At 41.7% G+C, this 18,015-nt stretch overlaps 1 pseudogene; it reads left to right on the top strand.

The window, feature by feature from the left end:
* The first annotated feature begins 2,085 nt into the window (after positions 1 to 2,085).
* LOC105509536 lies at positions 2,086 to 2,433 on the top strand (annotated as a pseudogene).
* The last annotated feature ends 15,582 nt before the right edge of the window (positions 2,434 to 18,015 follow it).

Below are 18,015 nucleotides of genomic sequence, written 5' to 3'. Positions count from 1 at the left end.
AGAGCTCAAATTATCCTGGCCAATAGGAAGGTGAGTTTATTTATGATCTGAAAATAATATTTAGTCTATTCTCCATTCTTTTGATGCCAACAAGGAAAGAAACCTGATCAAGAAAATGCCCTGATGTGTGTTTTTTTTTTTTTTTTTGATATCAAGCTCCTGCCTTTGGACTCTGATATGTGTATATATATGTATATATATACACACACACACAAAGGGAGTTTGTTAGGGAAAACTGGCTCACATGATTACAAGGCAAAGTCCCACAATAGGCCATCTGCAAGCTAGGGAAGAGAGAAGCCAGTAGTGGATCAGTTCAACTCCAAAAGCCTCAAAACCAGGCAAGCTGATAGTGCAGCCTTCAGTCTGTGGTAAAAGCCCCAAGACCCCCCAGGAAGCCACTAGTCTAAGTCCCAGTCCAAAGACCAAAGGACCTGGAGTCTGATATCCAAGGGCACGAGGATCAGAAGGAATCCAGAAGACTCAGCCAGCAAGATTATCCCATCTTCTTCTGCCTGCTTTGTTCTAGCCTTACTGGCAGCTGATTGTATGGTGACCATTCACATTGAGGATGGGTCTTCCTCTTCCAGTCCACCAACTCAACTGTCAAATCTCTACTGATAACACCCTCACAGACACACCCAGAAACAATACTCTACCAGCCATCTAGATATTCTTCAGTCTAATCAAGTCAACACCTAATAACCATTTCACCATCCTTCTACTACAGGAAATGGCAGGGCTGAAAAGGACTTGTGTTTGCTGAGTTTTTAACCATTTACAGAGTTTTGGTTGAAACTGTAGGAATCTATTTAAAGAACTCATTATCCTGGCCAATAGGAGGGAGAGTTTATTTATGATCTGAAAATAATACTTAGTCTATTCTCCATTCTTTTGATACCAACAAGGAAAAAAACCTGGTCAAGAAAATGCTCTGATGTGTGTTTTTTGATATCAAGTTTCTGCCTTTGGACTCAACTGATAAGAAATTTCTGATTATTCAACCTGGGCAAGGCTCAAGATATTACTGCAAAAGCATTTTCTCCAATAAAGAGTTTGCTAAGCAGATTGACATTATGAACATGCTTTCATGGACTCATTAACCTACTTTAAAAAACAAGTTGTTTATGAAGTTCACCAGGTGAACATGTGTGGACAGAGCTAATGAATACAAATACCTCTTCCTAGCAGGCTCTCAATCTGTAAATATAGTTCAGAAGCTAGGAGTTATTTCCTGTTGTTGGAGGTATTCGAAAAAAAAGTTCGATTTATTTTAAAATCATTAAAATTTTAAAAATGGATGTACTCTCTAAAACCATTTGATCTCCTCCTACACAGAATGACTTTTCTACTAATAACTCCAAGTTAATGAACATTTTATTCTGTCTAATAAGTTTTTTTTTAATTGCATGCACAGACATGGGAGGGTAGCATGCATAGTGGTTACAAATGTGGACTACAGAGCCAGACTCTCTGGGTTTGAATCCTGCTCTGCCATTCTACTTCGTAGGTACTTACACTGTTTGTGCCTCATATCCTCTTCTATAAAATGGGAATAGCAATATTACCTGCTTCATAGTTGTTAAGAAGGTTAAATTAGTTAATATATGTAAGGTACTCAGAAGAGTATTAAGCGCTATGTGCATTAGCTTTATTGTCTTGACTTAGCCAACTAAGCACTGGGCCTCAAACAACAAATCTGAACAACTCAACCTCACTTTGTTGTACCACCTGGGGAATTTGTATTTGCAAAAGAACCCAAGCATTAGATCATGGATGGGTTAAGCTGGTTATTTCTCAGCAGAATTCTAAGAAAGGTGTCCATGGCCAAGTAGGTTAAGGAATGGAATAGATAATGAAGGCTAAGGTTGAGATTTGTCTTTTTTTTAGGCAGGAAAAAGTTTACAGAATTCTTTCTGGAAAGAAAGATAATTTCTTTCCAGATTTATTTGAAAAGAGCACTCTATATCAGTTTAAGATTTTTTCTTGGAATATTTGTATTTTGTATGACTACCACACCAGAACTGCAATGGGACGAATCAATTAAAATAAATGGTTCTCCTCTCTCCGGTCCATCCCTCCAAGATGACAAAGAAAAGAAGGAACAACGGTCGTGCCAAAAAGGACCGCGGCCACGTGCAGCCTAATCACTGCATGAACTGTGCCCAATGCGTGTCCAAGGACAAGGCCATTAAGAAGTTCATCATTCAAAACATAGTGGAAGCCGGGGCAGTCAGGGACATTTCTGAAGTGAGCGTCTTCGATGTCTATGTGCGTCCCAAGCTATGTGTGAAGCTACATTACTGTGTGAGTTGTGCAGGTCACAGCAAAGTAGTCAGGAATTGATACCGTGAAGCCCGCAAGGACTGAACACCCACACCCCGATTTAGGCCTGCGAGTGCTGCCCCACATCCCCCAACAAAGCCCACGTAAGGAGCTTAGTCCTTAAAGACTGAAGACGGACTGTTCTCTGCAGAAAAATAAAATGGAAATTGGACTTAAAAAAATAAAATAAAAAATAAATGCTTCCTATTATAATAGCTTTTTAAGGTTTAGATTAATAATTTCACAACTCCTATTACATACAAGTGCATCTTTGGGATGCAAGTACATACATGTTCAGCTTATTAGCATGTTATTTTCAGTTCTACTCAAAAAACATTCTCAACTTCGCTGACTCATTTTAATAGGGACACAATTTTCACATTCCAACTTGAACAGGGAAGTGGTAACAATTGATTTAGATAGGAGTATCAGAATTTCATTTTGCTAAGGTCTTTTTTGTACTTCTTAATGCAGTAACACTTTAGGATAGAATGAATATTGTTGGTATCACCACTTCTGCAAATGTGCTCACTCTTTCTTTTCTGTTTATTCTAGAAGGTTTACTCATACACTAAATATGGGATGCACCAGTTTTTTATGCTGCAAGTTTGAAATAATACCATTTATTTCAACTACTTAAAAAATATGGGGCTGGGTTCAGTGGCTCATACCTGTAATCCCAGCACCTTGGGAAGCTGAGATGGGAGGATTGCTTGAGGCTACAAGTTCAAGACCAGCCTGGGCAAAATTGTTAGACCCTGCCTCTACAAAGAAAAAAAAAAAAAATTAGCTGCATCTATAGTCCTAGCTACTCAGGAGACTGAGATGGGAGGATCCCTTGAGCTCAGGAGATTGGAGCTGCAGTGAACCATGATCATGTTGACGCACTCTAGCCTGGGTAACAGAGTGAGAACCTGTCTCAAAAAAAAAAACAAAACCAAAACAAAAGACTTTGGGTTATAACTCAGAATATGTTAGTTTGGTGAATTTCTTCCAGAAAAAGAAACATTCAATGTTTGATTACCTGCCTTTGAAAAACTGGCTGTCCTTCTGAAAAGACTTCACAAATAAAATTGCAAAGAATGCAGGTGTAGAGAGAACTGAGATAACAGCTTGTCCAAAAGGAAACGAGAGTAATTTGTTGAGCAATTTAATGGATCTGAGGTACACTGATCTGATGAGGTAAATTGCTAACCATTACCATAATGTCCTAAGGGAAACAGAAGGGATCACATCAGGGCCCCCTAACTAAAACTGAAATATGTTATTGTTTCTGGCCACTCATGGATGGCAGACCGAGTGACATTGAGAGCATGCACCTGGGTTGGACTCTCAGCTGAGCCCCTTTATACAAGGGCTGGGCAAACCTGGGAAAGTTAGTAAAACAGTTGTTTGCCTCATCGATACAATGGCGGGCATAATATTCTATTTTATTTGTAATAATGCATATCATGTTAGTTATCTGTTCCAGCATTAGAAACTTAATGGCTTAAACAACACATATTTAAAATCTCGAAGTTTCTGAAGGTCAGCGTTCCAGGCTTAGCTGGGTGATTCTGCCTCAAGGTCTCTCACAAGGGTGCAATCAAGGTGTCAGTCAGGACTCTGGTGATATGGTTTGGTTGTGTCCCCACCCAAATCTCATCTTGAATTGTAGCACCCATAATTCCCATGTGTTGTGGGAGGGACCCAGTGGGAGGATATCGAATCATGGGAGTGGGTCTTTCCCATATTGTTCTTGTGGTAGTGAATAAGTCTCATGAGATCTGATGGTTTTATAAAGGGGCATTCCCCTGCTCAAGCTCTCTTTCCTGCTGCCGTGTAAGATGTGATTTTGCGCTTCATTTGCCTTCTGCCATAATTGTGAGGCCTCCCGAGCCATGTGGAACTGTGAGTCAATTAAGCCTCTTTCCCTTATAAATTACCCAGTCTCAGGTATGTCTTTATTAGCAGTGTGAGAACAGACTAATACATCTGGTCTCATCTGGAGGTTTGACTGAGGGAAGATCCACTTCTAAGCTCACTCTGTGACTGCTGGTAGGCCTCAGGCTGTCACTGGCTATTGACTGAAGACTTTAGTTTCTTCCCTGGTGGACCTCTTCCTAGGGCGGCTCACAACACAACAGCTGGCTGTCCTCAGAGGAAGCCAGGGAGACAGTGGGAGGGAGTGAGGAAGATGGAAGTCGGTCTTCTCGTAACCTAATCTTGGAAGTGACATCCAATCACTTTTGCCATATTATAGTCCCTAGAAGCCAGTCATTACCCCAGCCCACTTTCAAGGGGAGAGGATGACACAGCAGGAGATAGGGACAATGAAGGCCATCTCAGAGGCTGCCGACCACATATACAAATACATGCCTTTCCTGACTTCTAGCACCAGTCTCAGGAAGGAGTTTGTAACCTCATGCAGGATTAAATAGTTCCTGTCATAAATCAGCTCTGCCCAAGGATTAAGGACAGCTGAATTTGACACCTATAAAGCATCACTCTTGAATTCTTCCTGAATTTAGTAAAATGAATCAGTTAATTAACTCATTGCTAGAGTTTCTGCCATATCAGTATATTCCCAGTGGAACAATGAAGATTAACCTGAAAAATGAGTCATGGTTATAGCTATTGCACAAAAAATCAAGGAAATATTCTTTCAGTATTTGAAAGGTATTATTCAGCAATGAAGTTGCTCATGCCGTTGATGAACAAGTAAGGGAAGTTCCAGCACAGTAGTGTAGAAGCTGAAAGGAGGCTCACTGTAATTAATGTAATTTTTATGAGGGTAAAACATAGTTTAACAGATCATATATCAGATGAAATGATAATAAATTTATTGCAAAAAGGGTTAGCAGATTAGGATGCAATCTTATTTGTCAACTCATGCTTGAATTATACCCTAGCTTGACTATGCACTAACGAATTTGACAAAAATCAAGGAAAACATTCTATGAGAATCAATTGGCTATATGGAATTTATAACAGAGTATGAATATTCGATATTTTTTGTAAGTTGTGACCTCCTGATTGAAGGCATAGGCATCAGCTTACTACCATTCATTATCATGTTTGCACTAAGGCAATGATAATTGATAGAAACTCCTGAGTACTGGTGAGGAAAGTTCTGAAGCTTTAGTAGTTCTGAAAGAAATATGGGCAGGAGGTTCTAGATGTAGAGGAAGAAAAACACTTTTCCTACACCCTCTTGGGTTTAGGGGCTGGGGCCTGTGACTTAAACTGACAAATGACAGATTAATAAAAAGTTATTTTATATGCACATAGGGAGGGAGGTGTCACAGGAAAGAAGTGAAAACCCAAATCAGTCAGGCCTAAGAGCTTATATATCATCTTAACAAAGGGTGATAAATTCTGGAAAAATGATATGACAAAGGAAAAGGGGCTTGGGCTTCTAATGGTGGTACATTGTGGGAGGGTAAATATATGGGGGAAGCTAATTGAAGAAAAGGGTTATGGTAGTAAGGTTTGTTTGTACAGACTCGTCTCAGTGCTGACTTGCCAGCTCCTGTGACACTGGTTGTTCTCTGCCTTCTGGTATGGGAGAGGGGAGGGAAGATACTTTTACAAATGGCAATTTGTTATATTTACCCTACTTTTAGGCAGAGAAGGGGAGGGTAAAGAGTTCCTTCTGAATCTGCTGTTTCTCAATTGCTTTAACCTCAAAATAATCCTTATGCCAAAGTGGCATATTTGGGGGTGGTATATTCTGATCCCCTTCACCAGACTCTCAATCCATCACCAATAAACAGTCCTTAGACAAATTATTGTACAAACTGTCTCACATATCTTCAAGTGGAATTTTTCACTGTCAAAGGCATACTTTGGAAGCTGACCCAGCCTAGAGTCTAAGGAAGGCCTGAGCCAGGCAGTCTCCAGACATAATGCGGTAGAAATGATAGCACTCTGGGTGGGACAGTTTCCCAAGGTGTGTGGAGCCACATTTGGAAGGATCAGATTGGTGTCTCATGGGGCTGATGTGAAAGTCTGCTGACAAAAGGGAGCTTCTGATCTGAGAAGAGCCTGCTGGGTGGTGGCAATGTCCACTTGGATTCTTTTGAGGTGCACACTGGCTGGGTTTTGGATACCAGCACCTCTGCCAATCCAGCATCAAGTGTTCTGTGCTTCAGGCACTCCAACGTTCTTGTGATACAATTTTTCTAGCTCTTTGCTTCTGCTGTGTCTATGCTTCTCTTCTTTACCTAAAGGCTCTGCTTACTTATGGATTCCATTGCCTGATGACATTGGCTCAATGGCTTTTTTTGATTCATCTTTCAGTTTCTGCTGCCAATATGGAGTTCCCGTCTGCCTCATATTTAATGTCTGCCTTCTCCCAGTGTGGAGCAGTTACCTGGCTCTCTTTACACAGTCTATTCTGGGATGGTGGAAAGATCTAGTTCTGGGTGTGCAATCATGTTGACCTAAAGCTACCACATTGGTTGGCTGTGGTGGCTCACACCTGTAATCCCAGCATTTTGGGAGGCCAAGGCAGGTGGATTACTTGAGGTGGGGAATTCCAGACCAGCCTGGCCAACATAGTGAAACCCCATCTCTACTAAAAGTACAAAAATTAGCCAGGCATGGTGGCAGGTGCCCATAATCCCAACTACTCAGGAGGCTGAGGCAGGAGAATCACTTGAACCCAGGAGGTGGAGGTTTCAGTGAGCCAAGATCATGCCACTGCATTCCAGCCTGGGTGACAGAGCAAGACTCTGTCTCAAAAAAAAAAAAAAGAAAAAGCTAAAAAGCTACCACATTCCTTTCTTCCACACCTAGGATGAGTGTGGACACCTCACAATTGAAGGGAGAAAAAGCACAATTCCCCTTCTATAGAGACTCTTTTGCAAGGCAGGTGCTATAATCTTGTGTAATCGCATGCACATAATCACAATCATATACTTCACATTGCCTTTACCATATTCCATTGGTTATAAACAAGTCACAGGTCCCACCCACATTCAAGGGGAGGAGCTTACATAAAGACATGAATATCAGAAGGGGGAACCATGGGGACCACTTTAAAGTCTATCCACCACATCTCCTTTGTCTCCTTCAGTCCGTGACTGTTCCTCAGTTTGTCCTCTTCTTTCATAACCTTGACTTTTTCGAAGAGTACTGATTATTTATCTTGCAGAATGTTCTCCATCAGGTTAGTCTGACGTTTTCTCATTATTGGGTTAAGGTTATGTGTTTTTGACAAGAATACCACAGAAGTGACATGCCCTTCTCATTACATCTTTTTTTTTTCTTTTTTTTTGAGACGGAGTCTCGCTCTGTCGCCCAGGCTGGAGTGCAGTGGCCGGATCTCAGCTCACTGCAAGCTCCACCTCCCGGATTTACGCCATTCTCCTGCCTCAGCCTCCCGAGTAGCTGGGACTACAGGCGCCTGCCACCTCGCCCGGCTAATTTTTTGTATTTTTTAGTAGAGACGGGGTTTCACTGTGTTAGCCAGGATGGTCTCGATCTCCTGACCTCGTGATCCACCCGTCTCGGCCTCCCAAAGTGCTGGGATTACAGGCTTGAGCCACCACGTCCGGCCTCTCATTACATCTTACAAGAAGGTACATGATGTGGATGTTTTGTTATGTTAGTCTAGATCATATGGTTAAGATAAGGTATGCTGGGTTTGTCCACTGTGAAGTTACTTTCCCCTCTTTGTAATAATAAATATCTTGGGATAGAAACTTTGAGACTATACAAATACACTGTTTCTACTTGAATTTTTTCCCACAACTTTAAGATTTCATTGATGGATTTTGTCTGCAACAATTACCAATGGTGATTTATCATTTCTCTCATTTCTTTTACATTTATTAATTGGAATCTCTCCAGAAGAAAGATTTATCCCTGTCTTCCACATATTCATGTATTCAACAATTTATTTGTATCATTATGGACTCTCAGATGTCTATTTTATTTTGTGGGTTATAATTAAATACTATCATTATAGATTTTGTGGTTCTAATTGTCCTAGCTTTGGCAACTGGGAGTTCTTTCAGGCTGGTTTCTGTGCCCTTTTGATATGCCTTCATTTTTTTTTTTTTTTTTTTGAATACTTCATTACTTTTTAGCACAGGAGGCTTCAGCCTTATTTTGTATTCTTCCTACCTCAGCCCTGGAATCAACTACTTCTCCAAGGAGCCCTGGTTTCTTTTATCAAAGAATAGTATTTAGAAACCAAGATATCAGTACTAGGTGTGTTCATTGCTATTGTAATTTTATTGCTTTTAGATTTTCTCAGTGGACAGAGCTAGGAAATACAAACATGTTTACCAGCACATTCATATACATATATCTATATCTACCTATATGTATGTATATTAAAAACCTAGGCATTCATACTTGTATTAGTCCATTTTTACACTGCTGATAAAGACATACCCAAGATTGGGTAATTTATACAGGAAAGAGGTTTAATGGACTTACAGTTTCATGTGGTTGGGGAGGCCTCACAATCATGGTGGAAGGCAAGGAGGAACAAGTCACGTCTTACTTATGATGGCAGCAAAGAGAGAGCTTATGCAGGGAAACTCCCCCTTATATAATCTTCAGATCTTGTGAGGCTTATTCTCTATCATGAGAACAGCATGGAAAGACCTGCTCCCATGATTCAATTACCTCCCACCAGGTCCCTCCCACAACATGTGGGAGTTCAAGATGAGATTTGGGTGGGAACACAGCCAGACCATATAAATACTGATACCTCTATTTCCTGTCTAATGCCACCAGGTTATTCTAGCTTTTCCTCCTTCTTTGTAATTTCTTTCACTGACAGAAAGCTGGCTCTCATTACCAGCAATATACCTACCTATTTATTCAAACCTAGTATACATATAAAATAGTTTCAGAATTGCTAACCCATATCCTTGTAAGAAAAAATGTGTGGCTGGGCACAGTGGCTCATGCCTGTATTCCCAGCACTGTGGGAGGCTGAGGTGTGAGGATCACTTGAGTCCAGGAGTTCAAGAGCAGCTTGGACAACATAGTTAAGACCTCACCTTTACAAAATATCAAAAAATTAGCTGAGCATGGTGGTAATGCCTGTTGTCCCAGTTACTTGGGAGGCAGAGGTGGGAGGATAACTTGAGCCCAAGAGGTCAAGGCTGCAGTGAGCTGTGACAGTGTTGCTGAACTCCAGCCTGGACAACAGAGCAAAACTCTGTCTCCAAAACAAAACAAAATGAAACGAAACAGAAAATAAAGCAAATTTGTGAACTAGAGTGCAGTATTTGTGTACAGTTCTTTTTGTCTTTAGCCTTACAGTAACCAGTTAAAATATTGCTTTCTAAAGTAACTTGTTAGTTTTTTTTTTTTTTTTACTGCTCTCTTCAGTATGGTCACATGATTCATCTATAATACATTTATGTTCATTTAAAAATTTTATTTATTTTTATTCTAAGTGAGTTAACACAAAATGTGGATTTTTTGTTTGAGATGGAGTCTTGCTCCATCGGACAAGCTGGAATGCAGTGGTACGATTTCAGCTCACTGCAACCTCCACCTCCCCAGTTCAAGCAATTCTCCTGCCTCAGCCTCCTGAGTAGCTAGAATGACAGGCACCTGTCACCAAGTCTGACTAATTTTTGTATTTTTAGTAGAGACGGGATTTCACCATGTTGGCCAGGCTGGTCTCAAACTCCTGACCTCAGGTGATCCGCCCACTTTGGCCTCCCAAAGTGCTGGGATTACAGGCATGAGCCACTGTGCCAGGCCTGGTGAAACACTTTTGAGAGAGACAGAAAAGAGGAAAGGCAAGCCACCGAATTAGAATAAAGAGCCGTCAACGCTGAAATCCCTTCAAAATGCTCACAATTTTTTCAGACTTGTTCCAGCTTACCAGCTACTTGAAACTATCAGTTAACTCTCTTTTCCTCAAACCCCAACATTCAAATTAAGGAAAAAAAGGGAAATTTTATTAAGTAAATATGTAATTTTAAGTAAAGATGAACTAAGTAACCAAATAGAGAAATATCTCCAAATCCATAGCATTTCTCCAAAACAAGAATGATAGAAGGGGAATAAAGTGGGGAATTCCACTTATAATTTAATAGGAATTACTTATATATGCGACCTAAGAAATCTGACTAGATTGAGATACCACGTGGCAGAGAGGAAACTTGATCTTTATATCAATCCATCCCAAAATAATGTATAATTTACTTATTAACAATTTCAGTCAGAAGCCTTATACAACATTAGGGGGCAGCTCAGGGGGCTTAAGAAAGAAAATCAGTAATTAGTCTGAAAGGGCAAATGGGCAAGAGTTCATTATAAAATTGAGCTGCTTCTCCCATGGGCTCCATGGTGGGTAGTAACAAGGATTTAGCACCAAACAACTGCCAGGTGTAGCTGCTGCCAGCTAATATTATACATTATGCATGAAGAACCACAAACTGAGGCATTTGAACTAGAGTGACTCCATACTGGACAGGGGCAGGGTAAAATAAGACTGAGACCTGCTAGGCTGCATTCCCAGTAGGTTAGGCATTCTAAGTCAGCACAAGATACAGGTCATAAAGACCTTGCTGATAAACAGGATGCAGTAAAGCCAGCCAAATCCCACCAAAACCAAGATGGCCATGAAAGTGACCTCTGCTTGTCCTCTGCTCATTATACGCTAATTACAATTCATTAGAACGCTAAAAGACACTCCCATCAGTATCATGACAGTTTACAGATGCCATGGCAACCTTAGGAAGTTACCCTATATGGTTTAACAGGAGAGGAACCCTCAGTTCCGGGAATTGCCCACCCCTTTCTGGGAAAACTCATGAATAATCCACCCCTTGTTTAGCATATAATCAAGAAGTAACATTAAGTATCCTTCTCAGTGGAGCAGCTCAAGGTTCTGCTCTGCCTATGGAGTAGCCATTTTTTCATTCCTTTACTTTCTTAATAAACTTGATTTCACTTTGCACCGTGGACTCGCCCTGAATTCTTTCGAGAGATCCAAGAACCCTCTCTGGATTCTGAGGTCTGGATCAGGATCCCTTCCCAATAACAAAATCAGTAATATTATTGATTATTTAATCAACAATGTTAGAAAAAAATGGTATGGTCCAACAATATTTTTAAAGTATTAACTGATTTTTACACCAAATATTCCCCCATCCTGGACCCTCTACCATTCAAGCAAGACCATTCTGAGTTCCGCGTGGAGAGTAGAAAATATAATTAGAGTCTTCTGATTTTTGTTAGACCAAAGCCTTTAGATAAAAGAAAGAACTCAGAAACAAAGCATTTCAAAGAAACAAAGCATTTCAGAGAAAAATCACTCAGGCCTAATGAAAAGCTCTCCACTGGAATTAGAGCTAAGTGATCTTGCAGGGGAATTCTCAGGGCAGGATTCCGGAGTGTGTGTTTTTACAAGCACTCCAGGGGATCTTTGCGCTTGCTGGAGCTGGAAAGATGGTGGGCTAGTTGTTCCCCACCTGGCTGCACAGTAGCCTCACCTGAGGGTTTAATTTTCTGGCGCAGGGGAGAGGAAAAGCCAGGTAGCAGATTTTTTTTTCCTAAGCTTCCCAGGTGATTTTAACGACTAGTTAACCCTGAGAACTTTTCTTGGTAAAGTTTATTTGCTTCCCCACAACGCTTTTAGGCGTTTTATTGCAGTCAAACATTATAAATGAATTTTTACAATATTATCCAAGGTGTTTCCCCAACACATACATTTCTTCTCTTTCTACTTTATTTCCTAAATTTATTGTACAAAATTAAAACGTGGGTGAGTTGGAGGACCTACAAGGACAGTGTTTTGCAGATTGTGGTTTCTGAACCAGCAACATCAGCAGCCCTTGGGAACTTTTAGAAATGCAAATTCTGTGTCCCACTCTAGACTTCTGAATGAGACGTGCTGGTGGGGTGGCGGGGCGCAATCTGGATTTTCACAAGCCTTCCAGGGGATCTGAGGCACCCTAATTTTTGAGAACCAATGATTCTCTTAATGAGAAACTTTTAAAACTACTGACGCCTAGCCGGGCGCGGTGGCTCACGCCTGTAATCCTAGCACTTTGGGGGGCTGAGGCGGGCGGATCACCTGAGGTCAGGAGTTCGAGACCAGCCTGGCCAACATGGCGAAATCCTGTCTCTGCCAAAAAGTACAAAAATTAGCTGGGTGTGGTGGCAGATGCCTGTAATCCCAGCTGCTCAGGTGTCTGAGGCAGGAGAATAGCTTGAACCTGGAAGGCGGAGGTTGCAGTGAGATCGCGCCATTGCACTCCAGCCTAGGTGACAAGAATGAGACAATTCTTATTAAAAAAAAAAAAAAAAAAGAACCTGTTGAAGTCAGAAAAACTCAGCCAGTTAGTTATTAATAACTGAAGTAAATGATTTGTCTAACATTAAACAAGTGTAACTGTTGTTTTTGCTAAGGTTTGTTGAATTTTGAAGTGTTTTTCCATAAATACCCAAATTGTTTCTCCTTTATGCAATGTGTGAGTATACTAATAAATATACTTCTTTTTACATGAATACAAAAACTAGACAATAACTTCAAACTGGATTCCATTCAAGAAATGGCAGAAGAGCATTACTTTTGCCTGGGAGTAAGGATTTTTCCACTGGCCGCCTAAGATCTCTGGGCAGCCTTTTGGTGAGAGAGTCAGTGCTGCCAGTGCAATGTTTGCCTGTCACTTTTTCTCTGTGTACTATACCTGGGTATTTACTGATAGCCTGGAGCACTTCAGGAAGGAAGAACCAGAAACAGCAGGGTAGAAAGTGAATACCTCACGCAGCCCAAGGCAACAACTGAAGCAGCCTTGGCCATCAGTAGGGTGACAGATCAGCCTCCTGTTTAACTTCCTTTTAACCTTGAAAACTCAGATTAAATATCACCAGTCATAGGATCTCTTCATAGTCCAGCAGTCATCACCTCTGTTTTTATGTACTTTTAAAATTACTCTAAATATCCTTTTATTCCAGCAATTAATCACATTTTCTTAGAAGTATTTGTGTACAGCTGGGTGCGGTGGCTCACACCTGTAATCCTAGCACTTTGGGAGGCTGAGGCAGGTGGATCACGAGGTCAGGAGTTCAAGATCAGCTTGGCTAAGATTGTGAAACCCCGTCTCTACTAAAACTACAAAAATCAGCCAAGTGCGGTGGCAGGCGCTTGTAATACCAGTTACTTGGGAGGCTGAGGCAGGAGAACCGCTTGAACCCAGGTGACACAGGTTTCAGTGATCCGAGATTGCACCACTGCACTCTAGCCTGGGCAACAGAGTGAGACTCCATTTCAAAGAAAAAAAAATCGGAATTATTTGTGTACATCTCCATCTCCCACATCAGACCATGGGCACCTCAGGACAGTGACTTCTCCTTCTTAGACCTGGGAAGTGTCCCTAATTACCACTGAGCAAATGGGAGGCCAGCCACATGGCTAACACACTCTGAAGGGCATGAAGAAGAGAATGTGCAAAAGCATGCTGCCACCTGATTGTATGCGGTAGGTCCTCTGTTACAACTTTCCTTACTCTTCAATTGCATTTCTTAAAATCAGCAATACAGATACTTATAATTTTCTGAACCTACCATGTTATTTCATGCATCTCTCTACTTTACAATTTTCAAGTTTACACACACACCCATCTTATGGAGGGAGTGCTGACAAAAACCCTACCACTGGTGTTTTTTTGTTTGTTTTCTTGTGAGACATGGTCTCACTCTGTCACCCTCGCTGGAATACAGTGACACAATCTCAGCTCACTGCAACCTCCACCTCCTGGATTCAAGCAATTCTCGTGCCTCAGCTTCCCGAGTAGCTGGGATTACAGGTGCACACCACCAAGCCTGGATCTTTTTGTATTCTTAGTAGAGACGGGATTTCACCACGTTGGCCAGGTTGGTCTCGAACTCCTGACCTCAAATGATCCACCCACCTCAGCCTCCCAAAATGCTGGGATTACAGGCCTGAGCCACCACACCTGGCTCCTACCATTTTTTAAAGTCTCAGTTCATGTATGATCTTTCCCCAAGAAAATCGGACATCAGTCCACACTCTCCTCCCAAAGTTGAACTAGATTTCCCTCCTTTGTGCGCTCACAATCTCCTTTAACTTACCGACCAGTTTAATCCACATTCTGGGTTTCTTTGGAGAAAATAATGACCAATGCCCACAGTGAACTCAATGTTCTTCAACAGGAGGATGCACTGAAATGCCCACTCCTTCACCTAAGCTGCGTGTTTGCTGGGATCCATTGTTTGTTCTCAAACCTGTTTCTGCCAGTCATAGTTGTTTGTTTAATTAAGTAATTTAGTTAGATGTCACTTAAGTGAATAGCACATGAGTGAAAAGAGTTGTGTTTTCTGTGAAAACAGATGGATGCGTTGGAAACATAAGTTGCTAGAAATCGTACTTTTGAATGAACCATAGGCAAAACTACAGACGAGGATAGGGGAGGGGCGTGTAGTAATCTTGAAAGAATCTCCTTTCAGATTTGTTTAAGTGCCCTTAATTTCAAGCTCCACTTTATAAAATCCCAACCTGGAAATTGTTGAAGATGCCTAATGAAAGTAGTTTATGAAGTTCCTATCAGTAGACTCATGTCACAACAGAAGCCTTTGACCCCATATCAAAAGATTAGTAACGTGTATGTGTTAAGTCAAAATAAAATGTCTAAGGCATGCACATATCATCTTTACCTGTTCCAATTATATACTGAAGTGATAGGGAAACTGGTGGGGGGCAGGAAGGGAGTCGGGTATCTTTCTCTTTCGATAGATTGTGAGTTTCTTGAAGACAGGGACCACGTCTTGCTCATCTAAGTAGTATCTGTGCCTGGGAAAAGTGTTCAGATCCTCAAGGATTTTTACTAAGTGCTCTTCACCCAATGGAATGCTGCACTTATTTTTGTATGGGGTTTCAGGTCTTGTTCAGCATTTATGCATTACAACCACGAGGGGGCAATATAGTCACATTCCTTTGTAATGACCACCCAGTGGTGTTGCCTCCAAGTTAGAGCCCCTAATGTGATGGGTTCCCCTAAAATGCGTTGGAGAAACTGTGGCATAAACATCTCACCAACACTGGCATTCTTTGTATATCCTTCTGCTGTTTATTTGGAGGAGTTGACTGATTCTATATTTTCTAAAAAATATAAGGATTAGCTAGCAATCACCATTTTATTAAGTTATGCAAGCCCAGACAGTTTCTGGAAGAAATGAAAATGAGATGGTGGCAGAGGGGGTGGTACAGGGGAAACCTTCATGTAAATGTTATCAGTAGTATCAGGGATGATCAATTGGTACAATGTTATCTGTGGTGCTTTTCAGGGGAGTCTTGGAGGGAACACGACTGAAGAAGTTACGGACTGTGTGTCTGCATGAAGCGGAAGACCTCAACCCTTCCTCTGTCCCCTGAATGAGTCTTCTCCCAGTTCCTATATGTCAGAATCAAAGGCTCCGAAAATTAAGTTTCTCGTTGCTCATATCTTTTCAGAAAGAATGTCCTCTCCTAAGAGCAAGAGGGTAGTGAGATGAAAAAGAAATCAAAATAATTGCCTTTAAAATGAAAGACCCTGAGAAAATAAAAAAGAGAGTGTTTTGCTTTTTAGTAAACTGCCATGCTGAATCACGACTAAACTGGTGATCTGTGACATCAAAGGGTCATAAACAGCCTAGCTTGAGTCCAAAAGAACTGAGGCCTCCATTTTCACAGTAAGAGTATCTATTCTAAAATAATTTTTGAGAATGAATGAAATCTAAAACAAGATACGCAGTCCCGTTTACAGTTATCAGGGGGTGTTGAAATAGTTGGCGTGGAAGCTGAGTGACTCAGTGGACAGGACATTTGGGGTCAGAGCACTTGGGAAGTCAGGCTGACCTGGGTTAAAGCCTCAGCTCTGTTCCTAACTAGTGACTACAGTCAGATGCCCTCCCTTCCCTGAGGACCAGTTTTACATTACTCATATGTAAAATACAGGAATGGGGAAATTGGACAAATGATCTCAAAACCTCTCCCAGGTCTAAACAATCATATATTTCTTTCCCAGGAAGTAGCCCTTAGGTATTTGTCCTTAACTTCCTTCTGTTTCAAGAAGATAGCTTTTTGTTTTCAGATGCAATATAAAAAAATAACAATCATGCAAATTGCTATCTTTCTTTCTTTTTTTTGAGATGGAGTTTCACTCTTGTTACTCAGGCTGGAGTGCAACGGCACCATCTTGGCTCACTGCAGCCTCTGCCTCCCGGGTTGAAGCGATTCTCCTGCCTCAGCCTCCCAAGTAGCTGGGATTACAGGCGTGTGCCACCACACCTGGCTAATTTTGTATTTTTACTAGAGACAGGGTTTCATCATGTTGGTCAGTCTGGTCTCGAACTCCTGACCTCAGGTGACCTGCCCGCCTTGGCCTCCCAAAGTGCTAGGATTACAGGCATGAGCCACAGTGCCTGGCCACAAATTGCTATTTTTTAATTCACACTTACTTTACCTTCTCTTAGGGCAAGATCTGGCAGAGTCTAAGATATGGCAGAAACTAATATAAAAGGATTTTTCCAATGAAATAAGAATAGGATGTTGCAATTTCAGCTTCGTATACATTTAAAATGTGCTAGTTTGTATGCAGAACAGAAACTCAAACTCAGTATTTGCCCCTAGGTGCTTACGTTGGAAGGGAATGGTGGTGGTTTACTCAAAATGAGTAAGAAAATAAATAAGCTGACAACTCGAGATTGTACAGACATGCAGGCTGCCTTTTAATTTTCTGACTCCTGATTTATTTTTCTTTCCCACCTTCCCATGGCGAAGGGCAGTCACTGAATACTCAGATCAAGTGTCTGTCTGGAAAGCTGGCAGTCTTCCAGAAATACAATTAGGTATGAAAGAAAAGTCCCATCTCTCACCTCCTTAGAATATTACTCCAACTCTTTCACAGCAGGAACACTAGAGTGGGAATGAGAAGTGTGGCCCTTGTGTGTCACGTTACTTCTTTTGAGGGTATGGTCATATCCATCCATTTGTGGCATTATACAAGGAGTCAGTTAAGGTACAAGGGGCGTGAGACCCAGTGACTGCCCCCAAAGTGCTTGTCACTAGAGCTTCTCTTTCTCACCTCTACTCGGCCTTGACATTTGGGTTCTTTCAGAGGGTTGCCTCACACTGACCTCTGGTAAAATCTTGGAGCCCTAGGACTAGGCCTGCTCAACTTGTGCCTCCTTTCCTCCTCCTCAGGGCCCATTCCAGTGGGACAGAAGTGCTACTTTGGGGGTGGACTGAAACAAGTCACTGGACTTCCATTGGCCACTGCCACTTGCTTGACGTTGTGAGGAGGGGCCGTGCCTCTGCAGGTCCATACCTGTAACCCGACGATACTGTTGTGAGCAGGAATGGAGGAAGTGCATGTAATCCCCTCAGCACGATGCGTAGTGAACAGACAAGCTGTGAGCCTTGGGAGTTATCACCATGTGTGATGATGCTGGTGGAGAAAGCCTGCACTGCGGAGGCTGACAGCCTGGGTTTGAATCCCCTCATTTGCAATATAATCTTGGCAAAGTCTGAAAGCCTCAGTTGCCTCGTTTGTAAAATGGGGAGTTAGTAGGACTTGCTGCCTGGGGTCGGGGCAGAATGGAGAGGGCCCATGAGAATTACGGCAGAGCTCAGCGGAGTGCATTGTAAGGATCCATGAATGTGGGCCTTCGTTTTTAGTACTGCATATTGAGGATCCTGCTAACAAACCTGGCGTCTTCAAGCAT

The sequence above is a fragment of the Colobus angolensis genome, unplaced genomic scaffold (genome assembly GCF_000951035.1).
Source record: "Colobus angolensis palliatus isolate OR3802 unplaced genomic scaffold, Cang.pa_1.0 Scaffold177, whole genome shotgun sequence".
NCBI classification, from domain to species: domain Eukaryota; kingdom Metazoa; phylum Chordata; class Mammalia; order Primates; family Cercopithecidae; genus Colobus; species Colobus angolensis.
The sequence above is the reverse complement of the archived record's forward strand: the minus strand, read 5'-3'. Positions and strand labels throughout refer to the sequence as shown.